This window comes from Ursus arctos, unplaced genomic scaffold, assembly GCF_023065955.2.
Source record: "Ursus arctos isolate Adak ecotype North America unplaced genomic scaffold, UrsArc2.0 scaffold_4, whole genome shotgun sequence".
NCBI classification, from domain to species: Eukaryota; Metazoa; Chordata; class Mammalia; order Carnivora; family Ursidae; genus Ursus; species Ursus arctos.
Genome location: NW_026623056.1, coordinates 55615588 through 55631466, shown reverse-complemented (window position 1 = coordinate 55631466; position 15879 = coordinate 55615588). Strand labels below are relative to the sequence as shown.

The 15879-nt window shown below is 36.3% G+C and overlaps 1 protein-coding gene across 3 annotated transcripts in view; it reads left to right on the top strand.

Annotated features, from left to right (window-relative positions):
- The window catches only part of EPHA3 (EPH receptor A3), a 348397-nt gene that overhangs the window by 222251 nt on the left and 110267 nt on the right, over positions 1–15879 (top strand). The gene's annotated exons all lie outside the window — the stretch shown is intronic.

Genomic DNA, 15879 nt, shown 5'->3' with positions numbered 1-15879 from the left:
TTTGTTTTGTTTTTCAAACACTGTGTAGTCCAACATTATTTATGGGATTTTAGTTGTGATTCTCTCAAACATATGGGAGGGTTATACTTGACAAAGTATACACATGTGACACCAGTGATACCCCTTCGCGATAAGGCAATCACAGTGTTTCCATTATTTATAACTGTGATGAATGAGAAATAAACAGTTTTCTTTTGTAGTCAACAAAGCCTGTGCAAAGTTAAGCTGATATTCATTGTATAGAATTGTTGCTCTAAGATGCCATAATTAGGGATACTACATTCCAAGCAGCTCAAGGCAAAAATATCATTGCATCATTTATACACAAATAAATAGTGGAGCCAAAAGAGGGGAGATAAGGAAGAGACAGCATGGTGCCCTGAGAACACTTCAACTAGAACTAGAGCTTCTCGGCTCTGCTCCCAGGTGGGTTTGCCCCGGAGCTGGAAGGCAGCATGGAGAGTCAACTTTGCCTGTTACCTGCGTTTGACTTAAATTTGGAAGTCCTCTGCTGTCTCCCGGCATTCGCCCTTTGCTCTGAGGATAGCAGAAGGTGTACTGGATGGCATAGGGGAAGGGAAAGACAGCAGACTAAATTCTCTCTTTAGCTGGGAAAGGTCTTAGAATAGCAGCCAAAGAGCTAGCCAAAAGACACCATTTTGGTTTCACTTGGCTCTCTCAAGAACATCAGTTAAACCACCAAAGTTGCACAGTTAAGAGATGTCACCCATGGCTAATATTCAGTAAATAGGCATCAGTATGACTCCGCTGGTTGTTAAAATTGTGTACTACTTCTCTACTAGTTCAAAGTAGTTCTAACTACTTCCGCAGGTGAGTGAACGCAAATACCTCTGTATGGGTTCACTTCTCAGGTACCCTGGGTAGTCTGCTAGAGCCAGTGTCTCAGCTCCACCTATCCTCTCCCTTAATTTGGCAACCAAAGGATAAATGCTGGCATAAAGGGGGTCTTCACAGCCTTGCACTGGAACTCCTCCTTCTTGATGCTATGTCATCGATAGGTATTTTGAATATTACCCCCAGCAGAGTCCATGTGCAAATGTCTCCCTTTCTGATTCCACATCCCTCTTTTGTTCCTACTTTGCTTCTGCTCTCCTATATTGATGGAACTCTTTCACTTTTACATTCTCTTATGGTGACAAACTTTATTTGTAGAAAAGACATGACTTTTAAATGAAGTGTGCTGAATCATTATTTTAATCTTGCTTACTGAATCTGTATTTTTCCCCCTGGAAGCTACATCCCACACCAAACAACATATGTTTTTGCTTTGTTTCGGTTAATGGTATTTAAACTTTGTAACTAATAGTATTTAAAAATTTGTAACTTACGTTTGCTTAACTGTCTTCCATGAGAGTAAAAGATGAGTAATGCTGTTGCTATATATTGCATGATTATAGCTTCTCATATTCAGTGAACACAGGGATTTTAAGAAATTATAATTATGTGGCAAATGGCTTTCTCAAATCCTATATTTCATGCTGATTTACAACCTGGTTTAAAATAGGAGCATCAATCTGTGTTATAATTATCTCCTAAGTCAAACAGAAACGTATAAAAACAAGCAAGACCTCCTTATTTCCTATCTTATCATTGGCCTCTGGCTTTCTGACAATGCATTTATCAGGAAACTAATAGTTCCAGATATATACAGTGAATGAATCTAGGTAAGGTAACCAAGAGCAGGCCAAGACATTAAAAAATAAATGGGGTTGATGCTTTGGCCCTCCCAGTTACAAATCACGGGGTAAGACAGATTCAGCAGGGATGATATCAGTTACTCTCTGTAACCCAACTATCATATTTTTTTTAAATTACAAATTGTCTACACTATGCACCACTAGGCATTTTATATATTTATTTCTGAGTGTCTGTATCATTTTGTGTGCCCGGGGTGGTAGAGGTCTTTGTTCCATCTTCGAACCCCACAGTAAGATATATAAGCAAGATTAGGAGCAATGCCATTTCTCCAGGGAGTGTTTCTTTGTTTTGCTTTATTTTTGTTCTTGTGAAGGTTAATGGACTGGTAGCCTTGAAAAATGAGCTCCCTACCACTAGAAAGATACGCCTGTGACAGATATGATGCCATGGTGTTTAAATTCCTCCTAGTCTCTCTATCTTTGACAGGGATATAAAGGGGGAACGTGAATGTGTCCCGTTTAATTTAGTTTGTGAGATTGAGTTTGTTGATTTTTCTCTTGATTACATTGTGAAAGCGGTGTGATGACCACGTGATAAGGCACCTTCTAAATTGTAGAGGATTATATTGTAAATTCGGATGTTTGTTCAATACTTTCACAAAGTATGCCAGTGAGACCAAAAACATGGTCTTTACCTAAAGATTGTATCTGTGAATCTATCAAACATGTTCAGAAAGAATTGCAGATTGCAAAACAAAGATCCGTAAAGTTATAACTTTGTGTAGATTGTGTCTTCTTGTTTTCTTCCCTGAATGAGTGTATTTACTTTTTCAGTTCTGGAAATAATCATTCCACTAGTGGACTATCTGTCTTAGTTTATTCTCAACCTCCACCCTAGCTTCTGCCCACTGTTCAGTATCCTATAGCATGTAAGGATCTCAGACTAAAATAGGGAGCACTAATAGAGACTCTAGGGGTTCAGTCTTGAGGGTCACCCCACCCCTATTTTACAGCTGGAGAAACTGAAATCCCAGGGGCTTTTCCAACGTTTTGTCAAGACTTTCATTTATGTCTCCCAACTCCAGTTCCATTTCCAACTTCTAGCCTCACAGTCTTTCTGTCATCCTGTGATTCATGCCATGTGGCTACTAAAGCAAATGCTTAGCCATGGAGACAGAGAGGGGCTTTGCTGGAACGCTTACTCTGACTTATGCCATCCCTAGTAAACTTGGTCCTTGTTTCTCAGTCATCTGTCAAAGGGTTTCTTAGGGGCCTTCTGCACTAGATCTCCCTTATCATCTCTACTATTCCGCAAACCTAATCTCATCCTTCATGTCCTCATTCTCCGCAGATGATTTTCCCTCTGTGATATGTGATTCATAATAAGAAGTAATACATTTGGTCTTGGTCCCAGTTCAGGGCACAATGCTCCTAAAAACCCTGGAATTTCCTAAGTGATAAGAGTAATAAAGGTGTATTTTGTTATTCATAATAACCCCCTTCAACCAGGCCTGCATTTATGTTAATGAATTGGCTTTTGGAAAACCCCTAAAGCTTGGGTCTGGTTGCCAGAGGAACCAAACCCTGTGATTAGAAGGTTGAAACTTTCAGTTCCCCTATTCCCCACCCCCAACTCCAGGAGCAGGGAGAGGGGCTGGAGAGAGAGTTCAATCACCAGGGGCCAAAATATAATCAATCTTGCCTACATAAAGAAGCCTCCTTAAAAGTCCAAAAGATGGGATTCAGAAAGCTTCTGGGTTGGTGAAGACATACAGGGGCTAGTAGGACACATGCCTGGAGAGAGGGTGGAAGCTCTGGGCCTCTTTCTCTATACCTTGCCCTACACTTCTCACCCCTCTGGCTGTTCCTGAGCTGTATCTTTTTACAAGAAGCTGGTAGTCTAGTCAGAAAAATGTTTCCTGCATTCTATGAGCTACTGTAGCTAATTAATTGGACCCAGGGAGGAAGTGGTGGGAATCTCTGATTTATAGGTGGTGAGACAGAATCACAGATAACAACCTGGATTTGAGATTAGCAGCTGAAAGGAGGGCAGGGGGACTGAGCCGTTAACCTGTGGGATCCAAAGCTAATTCCAGGTAGATAATATCAGAAGTGAATTCAGTTGTAGGATACCCAGCTCATGGGTCAGAATTGCTTGGCGTGGGGAAGTCCTCACACATTGGGTAACCAGAAGGGAAGTGTTTTGTGAGTTGAGTGTTGAAATTAGAGGAGACACAGCAGAGTGTGTTTTTCCTCTTAGACTGTCCTCACTTATCAAGACCATAAAGGTTAAGAAGAAAAAGAAAATGCTCCTCGCCCCCACACCTGGCTTCTTTAAATCCGATTTCCACCCTTGTACCTGCTAACTCTCACTGATTCCAGAGTCTTTATAGAATGTGCTCTCTGAACAAATCTCCTTCCCTTCCAGCATCTTCAGCATGCACTCTCCTGGATCTTTTTCTTTGCCTTTTGTGCAATTGTATAGGTTTTTCCTTCATCTTAGAGAGTTACAAAGAATGAAATAACAGAAGCAGCAATAACAACATGCACATAAGCGTGTGAATCTTTAAGATTCCTATCCTATTTTTCTCCTAATTTTCGGTCTAAGATTAGGGTTTTTTTGGTTTTTGTTTTTTGTTTTTTTTTTGTTTGTTTGTTTGTTTGTTTGTTTTTTTGTAGAGTAAGCCTTACTTCTTTCGTTCTCTCATTAATAGTAAGTTTTGATTTTTGCCCTCACACGATAGCAAGTCCCCTCCTGGAAACCAGTAATAATTTCCTATTTGTATCTCTATGTTAAATTGTTCAAAAGAATATAAATTTCATGAGGCTGTGGGCCATCTCTGATGTTCACATTTGTATTTCTCAGACTTAGAACAATGCCTTCCAGCACCTTGTAATCACTCAAATGTTGAATGAATGAATGATTGTTTAATGGAAATTTTCATCATTCAAAATTAAGTATATTCTCCCTCAATCAACTTTCTTTCCTTATTTTTTTTTTCCCCTCTGCCATTATGACCATCGTTTCCCCAGTTCACCAGATTCTAAACTAACACTTGGAAGCATCTTTGGTTCATCTTCTACATTTAAGAAGTTGTCACATGCTACTGATTTTTCCTTTCAACTGTTTTGGATCTTTCATACTCTTTTCGCTATACTTACTGTCAATTTCTAAAATTCCTGATTATAGCGTTTATAAATAAATGATGTGATGAATTGTAATAGTCCTTTTTTAATGAGGTTGAGATTCCAAGATAAAAAAGTAGAAACTAATATGTATTCATTTAAATAAAAATATTTTACTGCTTAGAAACTTCTTTCCACTGAGATATGTGCAAAAGTGTTAAGAGGTCAACAAATATGTTTGAATGCCTCTTTTCCCTGCACTCCGTACATGCTCAAGCCATGCAGGAATTTGCAATGTAAGTATAGAATTAATAACAATATATATGAGGGGGCACCTGGGTGGCTCAGTCAGTTAAGCGTCTGCCCTTGGCTCAGGTCCTGGAATCGAGTCCCACATCTGGCTCCCTGCTCAGTGGGGAGTCTGCTTCTCTCTCTGCCCCGCCCCCTGCTCATGCTTGTTCTCACTTGCATGCGCACGTGCTCTCTCTCTGAAATAAATAAATAAGTAAATAAAATCTTTTTAAAAACCCCAATATATATGAAACAAACAAATTTACATAAGACACTATGTAATTAAATTAGTTAAAAATTTTAGGGAAACCTTTGAAGAAGAGTTAAATGTACTTTGAAAAATAGAAATAAATCAGATAGATATAAAGAAAAAGAAATATACCATATCATGGTATTGGCGTTGAGGCTAGGCTGAAAGGAGGAAATTGATCTTGCTTAAGGGGTAATAAGAAATCAGGTTGAATAGTCAAGGAAGACCAGGCAACCTGAATGTTACATAATGCGGTGTTGGAGAGAGATAAGTACTTTGAGTGGAAGAGTAACTTCATTCAATTTGTGTTTTAAGAAGTATTATTGAAAAGAGCAGGGAATAAAGTCAATAAATAAAATTCTTAACATTTGAATGACTTAATTGTAATCAAAGAATGAAATAAATAACATCATTGGATTTATATGAGTATTAACATTATCTGTAATTATTATTTTCAAATCTAACATGGCATTTTTAAAACTTTCAAGCCAGAAACTCAACCCTTAAAAAAAAGTTTTAGGGATTTTGGCTTTTTTCTGCTTGGATTCCTGACTGCCAGATTGTTGACACTGAAGTACCATCAGTCCTAGAATTATTGGACTAACTAACCTTAGCTTGACACTTAGTAAATGGCATCCTGTTTCTCTCAATTTATGTTAGTTGAAAGAGATGTCCCTCCATTCTCTGGGTCTTAGTATTGCTCTAGTATTTCCTTTTTCAACATCTCCCTAGTTTTGATTATATTTTGCTCCAGGCATACACATTTTTAAGATTTTTCTCTAGTTCCACTTAAATTTATTTTTTCTCTATGAACATTATCCTGACCCCAATTGTTACCTAGAGCGAACAGAACTTTCCCTCCTCTTTCAATTTATACTTCTACAACTCTGCATGTATGTGTACAATTTCTCTCATAAGACATGACTTGTTCACCTATGTTAAAATACTACAATTTTACAAAGTAGTACTGTAGTACACCTTTTGTGCTCATACCTCCGCCCAGATGCCTTGGAAGTTAATATTTTATCGCAATTGCTTTATCATTCTCTCCCCCTTCTCCTTCTCTACATAGATATTATTTATTTCTGAACCTCTTGAGAGTAAATTGCACATGATGTGCCCCCTTTTCTGCTAGCTACTTCAGTGTCAGTTTCCTAAAAACACTGCGATTTCTTTTTTTTTTTTTAAAGATTTTATTTATTTATTCAACAGAGATAGAGACAGCCAGCGAGAGAGGGAACACAAGCAGGGGGAGTGGGAGAGGAAGAAGCAGGCTCCCAGCAGAGGAGCCTGATGTGGGGCTCGATCCCAGAACGCCGGGATCACGCCCTGAGCCGAAGGCAGACGCTTAACGACTGAGCCACACAGGCGCCCCAACACTGCGATTTCTTACATAACCTCGGCACATTTATCAAAATCAGGACATTCACATTGTTCCCTGCTGTTATCTCAGATACTAGTCAATTTTTGTCAATTGTTCCACAAATTTGTTGTAGCAAAAACAAATTGCTATTCTGTTTAAGTTTCTATTTATAAAATAGCTCCTATTTATAATAATGAATAAACTAACGTTTTTCTGTGAATTAAGTCTGATAAAAAAAAAAGTACAAAAGGAAGGGAAACCAACACTTATTTGTAGGACTTTCTAGGTGCTTGGTATTAGTCTGGGAATTTCATAGTTGCCACACCACTTGAAAATGACAACTAAATAATATTATTGAAAAGAAAAAGAATTCGACTTTGTTTTATTTAGATGTCCTATCGAAGGACCACTAATTTATGCAAAGAAGGATAACATCTTAGAAACTATCCAATATAATGAAAAGATGCCCGTTCTCAGCTTTAGACAGAATGGCTTCTACCATCCACTTAATGTGATGATCAAAGACAAATCCCTTCTTTTCTTCTGGTCAAAAATCACTATCACATGAAGGGATTGAACTAGAAATCCAATTATAATTTTTCTTTTTTCTAATTTATCTTTTGTAATGCTGGGACTACAATTCAGAGCTTCACTACTTGTATATTATTAATCATTAAGTGTACCTTTAAGTGTACCTATCAACTTATGTCCAATAAAGGATTTTGGAAGCCTTCTGGCTAATGGTGTTGTGGCCTGCTATCTCACAGAATGAAGTAACAGTGTCCATTAGTAAAAAAGAAATAGATATCTTTAATACATCTTGAATAAGCAATACATCCTTTTAAAAATGAATCCTAGAACTACCCTTTGGCTAAGTTCAGAAACTACTCTAATTTTTTTACATTGATAAAAAATATTTCTAAATTTTCTATATTTCTGATTTTGAAATACATTTCAGATATTTCTAATCTTCTATATTTCTGATTTTGAAATACATTTACTCCATCTTGTTGTTCTAGTGGAATTTGGAAACAGCATATATGGATATTGGAACATCTCATGTCAAAGATAGCTGGTCAGTCTTCAGCATTTCTGACGAGGCAAAAGTTTCAGTATAAAGGTAGAAAAGGCACAAAGCTGCATCTGCTATTAAAATATGAACACTTATTGGTGTAGTTTCTATAGAAATGTATGCTGTCGTGTAATTATGTCCCCTGGAAGTAAAGTAAATATCAGAAGAATTTACATTAATTCTTTCAGAACAGGGAGTAAGGTGTTTTGCAACATCAGTGAAGTGAAGTAGAATGATAAAACATAATGAAAATCAACCACAAAATAGTGGGGTAAGATTCCAGTAATGCACTATGATTAATCCTCCCCTCCTTATTTCACTTGTATGATTAATAAACCCTGAAAATGGAAATCTCAGCCTTTTATTTCTCGCAAGGAGCAAGTGAGGTCCGAGTCAGGCGCAGAGATTATGACTGGATACATACATTATAATTTTCCTGGTGCATTTCACTTGCGTGGTAATTTAGCTTCTTTCTGATTTGAAATTGAGGCAGATACCTGTGCTTCTGGGAATATCACTCTGCAGTGATATGTCCTCGTGTGCCTGAAGCATTGCGCATCGTTTAGCACGTTAACGATGGCTTTCAGCCATCACGTCCTGGGACGGAGGCAGATTACAGATCTGCAGCAGGAACTAAAAGCTGAACAAAAGTAGAACCATAGACTGTCCTCACAGTTATTCAGAACTTTTTGCTTTTCTTTCTTGCTGGCTTCTCCTGAAGGGTGTTCAAGAGAACAGGGATATCAACAAGTAGCTGGAGGAGGAAATACAGTGTTAACTAAAGCAAATAAATTCTAAGAAAGAAATAGCCATTTGACGCTAACTTCATGCCGTCGTCACTGCATCTTTCCAAGAGCAAAACATGCTTCTTTGACAGAAATCTTTTTTATTCTTATTTTCCCCAAGCAGAATGTTTTTAGTCTCAAAACACAGAAAATACAATGATTTAACTTTTAAATGTGCTCTACCCTTTAAGGGTTAAATTAAACATGAAAGGTCCTTAGGGAATAATTGCAATGTGTGCAAATCATTGAGAAATTGAATAGATGCACATATCTAAAAGGAAAAGAGGCTTTGTTCTCAGAAGCAAACGTTTTACTACCACTGGCCAGATTCTTCCATAACAAACTTTTTTTTTCATTGTAAACATTTAATTATATTTCAATAGCTCCAAAAATATTATCTCAGGGTCAATAACTATGATGTGGCCCCAAATTCTGACTTTTATAATCCTATAAGCACCACTGTCCAAAGTGAAGAAAAAGGCATCCCTTGCTGAAGGGACTTTACTGCCATCTGACATGAAGGTGTTGGGATAAGGACTATGAAGTTTGACATCCCCACAATGCCAGAGCTTTGAAATTCTATAACATTCCCACCGGGCTAAGGAATGCCAAGGCCAAAACGCGAGAAGCCCACATTTCTACCCTGTTTCGTCGGTAATTGCTGATCTAAATCCGCTTAATATGATTAACACTGCACTATAGTCTATTACATAATGATCTCATTTATAGATAACTGTCATTTTGTATAACTGTACGTGGTTAAATGTCTTGTTCATGATTACACGATTCCAGAGTTCCTGCTCTTAACTGTTAGGATATTCTTTTTTCGATGGCTTTGCACAAGATACAAGTAATACTGAAAAAAGAAATGTATAAAAACATTTATCATATTATTGTAAAATTTTGACTGCCTGCATACAGATCATATGATATTTTTTCTTTTGAAATCAAAATTTCACTTGATTTGAGCAATGCTGATAAGAACTAGAAACCTGAGTTGCCCTATTTGAAAGTTATTTAACCAAATCTTTCTTGTTAATACCATATAAAACCCCTAAACTTCTAAAGTAGCTTTGAATGATCGATTGTGATTTCTATTAGTCAATGCTAATTATCTTGGGGGCACCTGGGTGGCTCAGTCGGTTAATTGTTCCACTCTTGGTTTCAGCCCAGGTCATGATCTCATGAGTCCTGAGATCAAGGACATTGAGCTCTGTGCTCAGCAGGGAGTCTGCATGAAGATTCTCTCCCTCTGCCCCTCCCCCACTTGTTCTCATTCTTTCTCTTTCTCTCTCTAAAAAAATAAATATTTAAAAATAAATGAATAAATAACATTTATCTTGAAAATTTGTAATGATCCAGAAATAACGTCTTACTAGTTTTTATTTTCATCTCATTAGAAAAAAATAATTATAACAAATCAAAAGAAAGAAAATATTTGTTCACAACTTTGTCCAAGAACTAGCTTTGAAGAACAGGCTATATGTCAGGGTAGGAAGAGCTCTGGAATGAGTGTCAAAATGTCCTTTGTGCTCCCAGTCTTTGGCTTGAGCCTCTGAATAGGCTCAAGGAACTAAATATATATTCTAACTAACTATATATTCTAAGGAACTAAATTAATAAAACTGTACCATGTACTTATGGAAAAATAATCCAGTGTTTACTTACAATCGAAACAAATATGATTAGAACAAAACAATATTTGAAAGGTAAAGTGGTGTAGGACAGTGTCAAAGTCCAGTTGTAAATTTGGTGTTGCCACTTGATCGTGAAGTGACTTATTTTTTAAAAATTTTTTTGAGGAATTTATTCCCAATTTTATTTTAAAAATGAATTGAGGGGCGCCTGGGTGGCACAGTGGTTAAGCGTCTGCCTTCAGCTCAGGGCGTGATCCCGGCGTTATGGGATCGAGCCCCACATCAGGCTCCTCCACTATGAGCCTGCTTCTTCCTCTCCCACTCCCCCTGCTTGTGTTCCCTCTCTCGCTGGCTGTCTCTATCTCTGTCGAATAAATAAATAAAATCTTAAAAAAAAAAAAGAATTGAAGCAGTTCTTGGACTAAACTGGAGTCCTTGCATCCTTTCTGAAATAGATACAATACTACACACAGATTGCTGTGAGGAGTAAATAAATGAGAGACAGTATATGTAACTGAGAAAGAGCTTAAATAAGTCATTGTGCCCTGTTTCCAGTATAATCATACTGGTCTTGCTTTGTCTAGATGAAAATAAAATATGAAAATATATATATGAATAAATATTAAAATATGAGGTCAAGCTCTGAAATACTCGATGTGATTGGTTTAGGCCCCAAATCTTTCAAAATTATAATTCATATGTGTAATATGTTACAACTCTCAATATAAGTAGCCATTCTTGCTCCTTTCATCACATACACACTCATACACACACATACACACACATCTGTATATATATATATATATATATATTGGCTTTGAGTCAGCACTGAGGTGCCCATGTGAAGGTCTAATGGAAATGTCTAATAGGCAGTTGGATATATCGGTTTATTTGAGCTAGGACAAGACCCAAAAGCATCCATTAAGTAAAAGGATAGGTGGGGCACCTGGATGGCTGAGTCAGTTAAGTGTCCAAATCTTGATATCAGGTCAGGCCTTGATCTCAGGGGCATGAGTTGAAGGCCTGCATTGGGCTTCATACTGGGTGTGGAGCCTACTTAAAAAAATAAATAAATAAAATAAAAGGATAGGTAAGAATAAGAAAACGATAGTCAAGCAAAGAATGTCTATAATGATTAAAGAAAAGAAATGGACAGAGATATAGGAAGAAATCAGTGACAAAATAATATTTTTTTAAGTTTTTATTTTAATTCTAGCTAGTTAACATAAAGTATTATATTAGTTTCAGGCATACAAAGAGTGATTCAACACTTCCATACAACACTCTGTGCTCATCACAATAAGTGCACTCCTTAATCCCCCTATCACCTATTCCCCCTATCCCACTACCCATCTCCCCTCTGGTAGTCATCAGTTTGTTCTCTATATGAAGAGTCTATTTCTTGGTATCTCTCTCTCTCTTTTTTTCTTTTGCTCATTTGTTTCATATTTTAATGCCACATATGAGTGAAATCATGGTATTTGTCTTTCTCTGACTGACTTATTTCGCTTAGCATAATACTGTCTAGCTCCATCCATGTCTTTGCAAATGGCAAGATTTCATTATTTTTTTATGGATAATATTCCAGTGTGTGTGTGTGTGTGTGTATGTGTGTATGTATACACATATATACTACTTCTTCTTTGTCCATTCATCAGTTGATGGACACATGGGCTGCTTCCATAGTTTGGCTATTGTAGATAATGCTGCTATAAAAACAGGGTGCATGTATCCTTTTGAATTAATGTTTTTCTATTCTTTGAGTAAATACCCACTAGTGCAAGTGCTGGACCGTAATTTTTTTAGGAACCCTCATAATCGTTTCCATAGTGGATGCACCAGTTTGCATTCCCACCAACAGTTCAAGACAGTTCCTTTTCTTCCACATCCTTGCCAACACCTGTTATTTCTTGTGTTGTTGAATTTATCCAGTCTGACAAGTGTGAGGTGTTATCTCATTGTAGTTTCGATTTGCATTTCCCTGATGGTAAGTGATGATGAGCATCTTTTCATGTGTCTGTTGGCCATCCGTATGTCTTCTTTGGAGAAATGTCTGTTCATGTCTTCTGCCCATTTTTTAATTGGGTTATTTGTTTTTTGGGTGTTGAGTTTTATAAGTTCTTTATATATTTTGGATACTAACCCTTTACCAGATATGTCATTGGTAAATATTTTTTCCCATTCAGTATGTTGCCTTTAGTTTTGCTGATTGTTTCCCTTGCTGTGCAGAAGCTTTCTTTTTTGATATAGTCCCAATAGTTTATTTTTGCTTTTATTTCTCTTGCCTTAGGAGACATGTTTAGAAAAAAAATATTGCTATGGCCAATGTCAGAAAGATTACTGCTTGTGTTCTCTTCTAGGATTTTGATGATTTCCTATCTCACATTTAGGTCTTTAGTTCATTTTGAATTTATTTTCGTGTATGGTGTAAGAAAGTGGTCCAGTTTTATTCTTTTGCATGTTGCTGTCCTGTTTTCCCAACACCATTTCTTTTTCCCATTGGATATTCTTTCCTGTTTTGTCAAAGACTAATTGACCATATAGTTGTGGGTTCATTTCTGGGTTTCCATTCTGTTCTAATGATCTGAGTATCTACTTTGTACCAGTACCATACCGTTTTGATCACTATAGCTTTGTAATATAAATCAAAGTCCAGAATTGTAATGCCTCCAGGTTTCTTTATCTTTTTCAAGATTTCTTTGGCTATTCAGGGTTTTTTGTGGTTCCATACAAATTTTAGGAGTTTGTTCTAGCTCTGTGAAAATATGGTTAATATTTTGATAGGATTTATATTAAATGTATAGATTGCTTTGGATAGTATAGACATTTTAACAGTATTTGTTCTTCCAATCCATGAGCATGGACTGTCTTTCCATTTCTTTGCATCATCTTGAATTTCTTTCACCAGTGTTTTATAGTTTTCCACGTATAGGTCTTTCCCCTCTTTGGTTAGGTTTCCTCCTAAGTATCTCATTATTTTTGGTGCAATTGTAAATGAAATTGGTTCCTTGATTTCTCTTTCTGCTGCTTCATTACTGGTGTATAGAAATGCAACAGACTCCTGTACATTGATTTCTGTATCCTGCAAATTTACTGAGTTCGTCTATCAGTTCTCACAGTTTCTTGGTGGAGTCTGTCGGGTTTTCTATATATAGTGTCAACCTCTGCAAATAGTGAGTTTTACTTCTTCCTTAGTAATTTGGATGCCTTTTATTTCTTTTCATTGCCTGATTTTTGTGGCTAGGGCTTCCAGTCCTGTATTGTATAAAAGTGGTGAGAGTGAAGATCCTTGTCTTTTTCCTGACCTTTGGGGAAAATCTCTCAGTTTTTACCTATTAAGGATGATTTTAACTGTGGGTTTTCATATATGGTCTTTGCTATGTTGAGGTATATTCCTACTAAACCTACTTTGTTGAGGGTTTTTATCATAAATGGATGCTGTACTTTGTCAAATGCTTTCTCTGCATCTATCAAAATGATTATATGGTTCTCATCCTTTTTCTTATTGATATGATGTATCATGTTGATTGATTGGTGAATATTAACCACCCTGGCAACACAGGAATAAATCCCATTTGATTGTGGTGAGTTACTTTTTTAAAATATTGTTGGATTTGGTTTGCTAGTGTTTTTTTGAGGATTTTTGCATCTATGCTCATCAGAGGTATTAGCCTGCAGTTCTCTTTTGTTATGGTGTCTTTATCTGATTTGGGTATCAGGGTAATGATGAATTTGGGTTTTCTTTCCTTTTCTATATTTTGAATATTTTGAGAATAGGTATTAAGTCTTCTTTAAATGTTTGGTAGAAATCACCTGTGAAGCCAACTGGCCCTGGACTTTTGTTTGTGGGGAATTTTTTGATTACTAAGTCCATTTCTTTGCTGGTAATCAGTCTGTTTGAATTTTCTATTTCTTTCTGTTTCAGTTTTGGTAGTTAATATGTTTCTAGGAATTTATCCATTTCTTCTAGGTTGTCCAATTTGTTGGCAGATAGTTTTTCATAATATTCTCTTATAATTGTTTGTGTTTCTGTGGTGTTGATTGTTATTTCTCCTTTCTCATTTATTTGAATCCTTTCTCTGACAAAAGAATATTTTAACAGTGGTTTCGTATAGGCTTAAAATAATTAACTTTTAACCAAAGACAATGTTGTGATGTTAAACAGAGATTTTGCAATTACTTAACATACTGTAAGTAAGACTGAGAAGGACAAATATCATATGATTGCACTGGTATGTGGAATCTAAAGAGCAAACGAATAAACAAATAAATAAAAAACAGAATAGAGCTATAAATACAGAGAACAAATTATGGTTGCCAGAAGAAAGGGGTCAGGAGGATGAACAAAATGGTAAAGGGGAGTGAGAGATTCAGGCTTCCCAGTTATGGAATAAATAAGTCATGGGAATAAAAGGCACAGCATAAGGAATATAGTCAATGATACTATAATAGCAATGTATGGTGACAGATGGTAGCTATATTTGTGATGATCCTAGCATAACATATAGAGAAGATGAATCACTGCTATGTCGTACCCTTAAAACTAATGCAACATTGTGTGCCAACTATACTAAAAAAAAAGAAAAAAAAAAGGCCATAGGGAGGTTTGAGGAACTGTCCTTCAAGAATAAAACTTGAAGGCAGTTCTCCATGGTTCCTTGAAACTAGCTAGTAAGAAAAACAAAATCCACATCATGAACTTTGACCTTGAGAAGTTGTGTGACTTCCTAAAGCTTTGTAGCTTCTCCATGCCTATTACATATTAATCTGCTTATTAATCTGCTAACAAATAAGAGCAAATCTCTAAAAGGAAAAAAAATTCAATTACTTAGGGAACGCTCATCTTTTATCATTAGAGTATTGTTGTTTTTTAGGGGTGCCTGGGTGGTTCAGATGGTTAAGCTTCTGCTTTCGGCTCAGGTCATGAACCTGGGGTCCTGAGATCAAGTCCCGCATCGGGCTCCCTGCTCAGCGGGGAGACGGCTTCTCCATCTGCCTTTCCCCTGGCTTGTGCTCTCTCTGGCTTACTCACTCTCTCTCTCCCTAAAATAAATAAATAAAATCTTTAAAGGAAATAGCTTTATAAAAAGAAAAAGAAAGGAAGAAAGAAAGATCCTTAAAAAAAGAATATTGTCTTTTAAAGTATATTTCAATAAGTTTATTATATTTCCAAAAGAATATTTTAAATGCCAAAAATTATGCTCTCTACAGATATTAAGGAAAAATATTTCTTCTCATGTGCTTTTATGTGTTTGTTTTATCTTGTCATTTGATTACAGATTTTGAGCAGAGTTTGTCCATCTTTTTCCACCTATGGAGGGTGTGTATATATCCTCTAAGGAATACATATTACAGTTATGCAGATTTCCAATATGTCAGGGAAAAAGATTCTCTATTTCTATTTCATTGAGTAAGGCTTATTTTATTTTCCTTCTATATTAAAATGTTTTCAGAAGGTTTTTCATAGTTGACATCTGAAATACATTGCCAAATATACCATTAACTCCCAGTAAAGAACTAAATTTTAGAACATAACGTGGTTCTTTATTGATTTGAATTGATATGGTAGAAAAACTTGATCCAGTTTGAAATTTTTATTTCTGAATACTTTAAAAAATGAACCCCATCAATCTTCCTTGAAATATGCTTCCATGCTAAGCTATTTTCATAAATTCTTATTAGTGCAGATGGAAGATA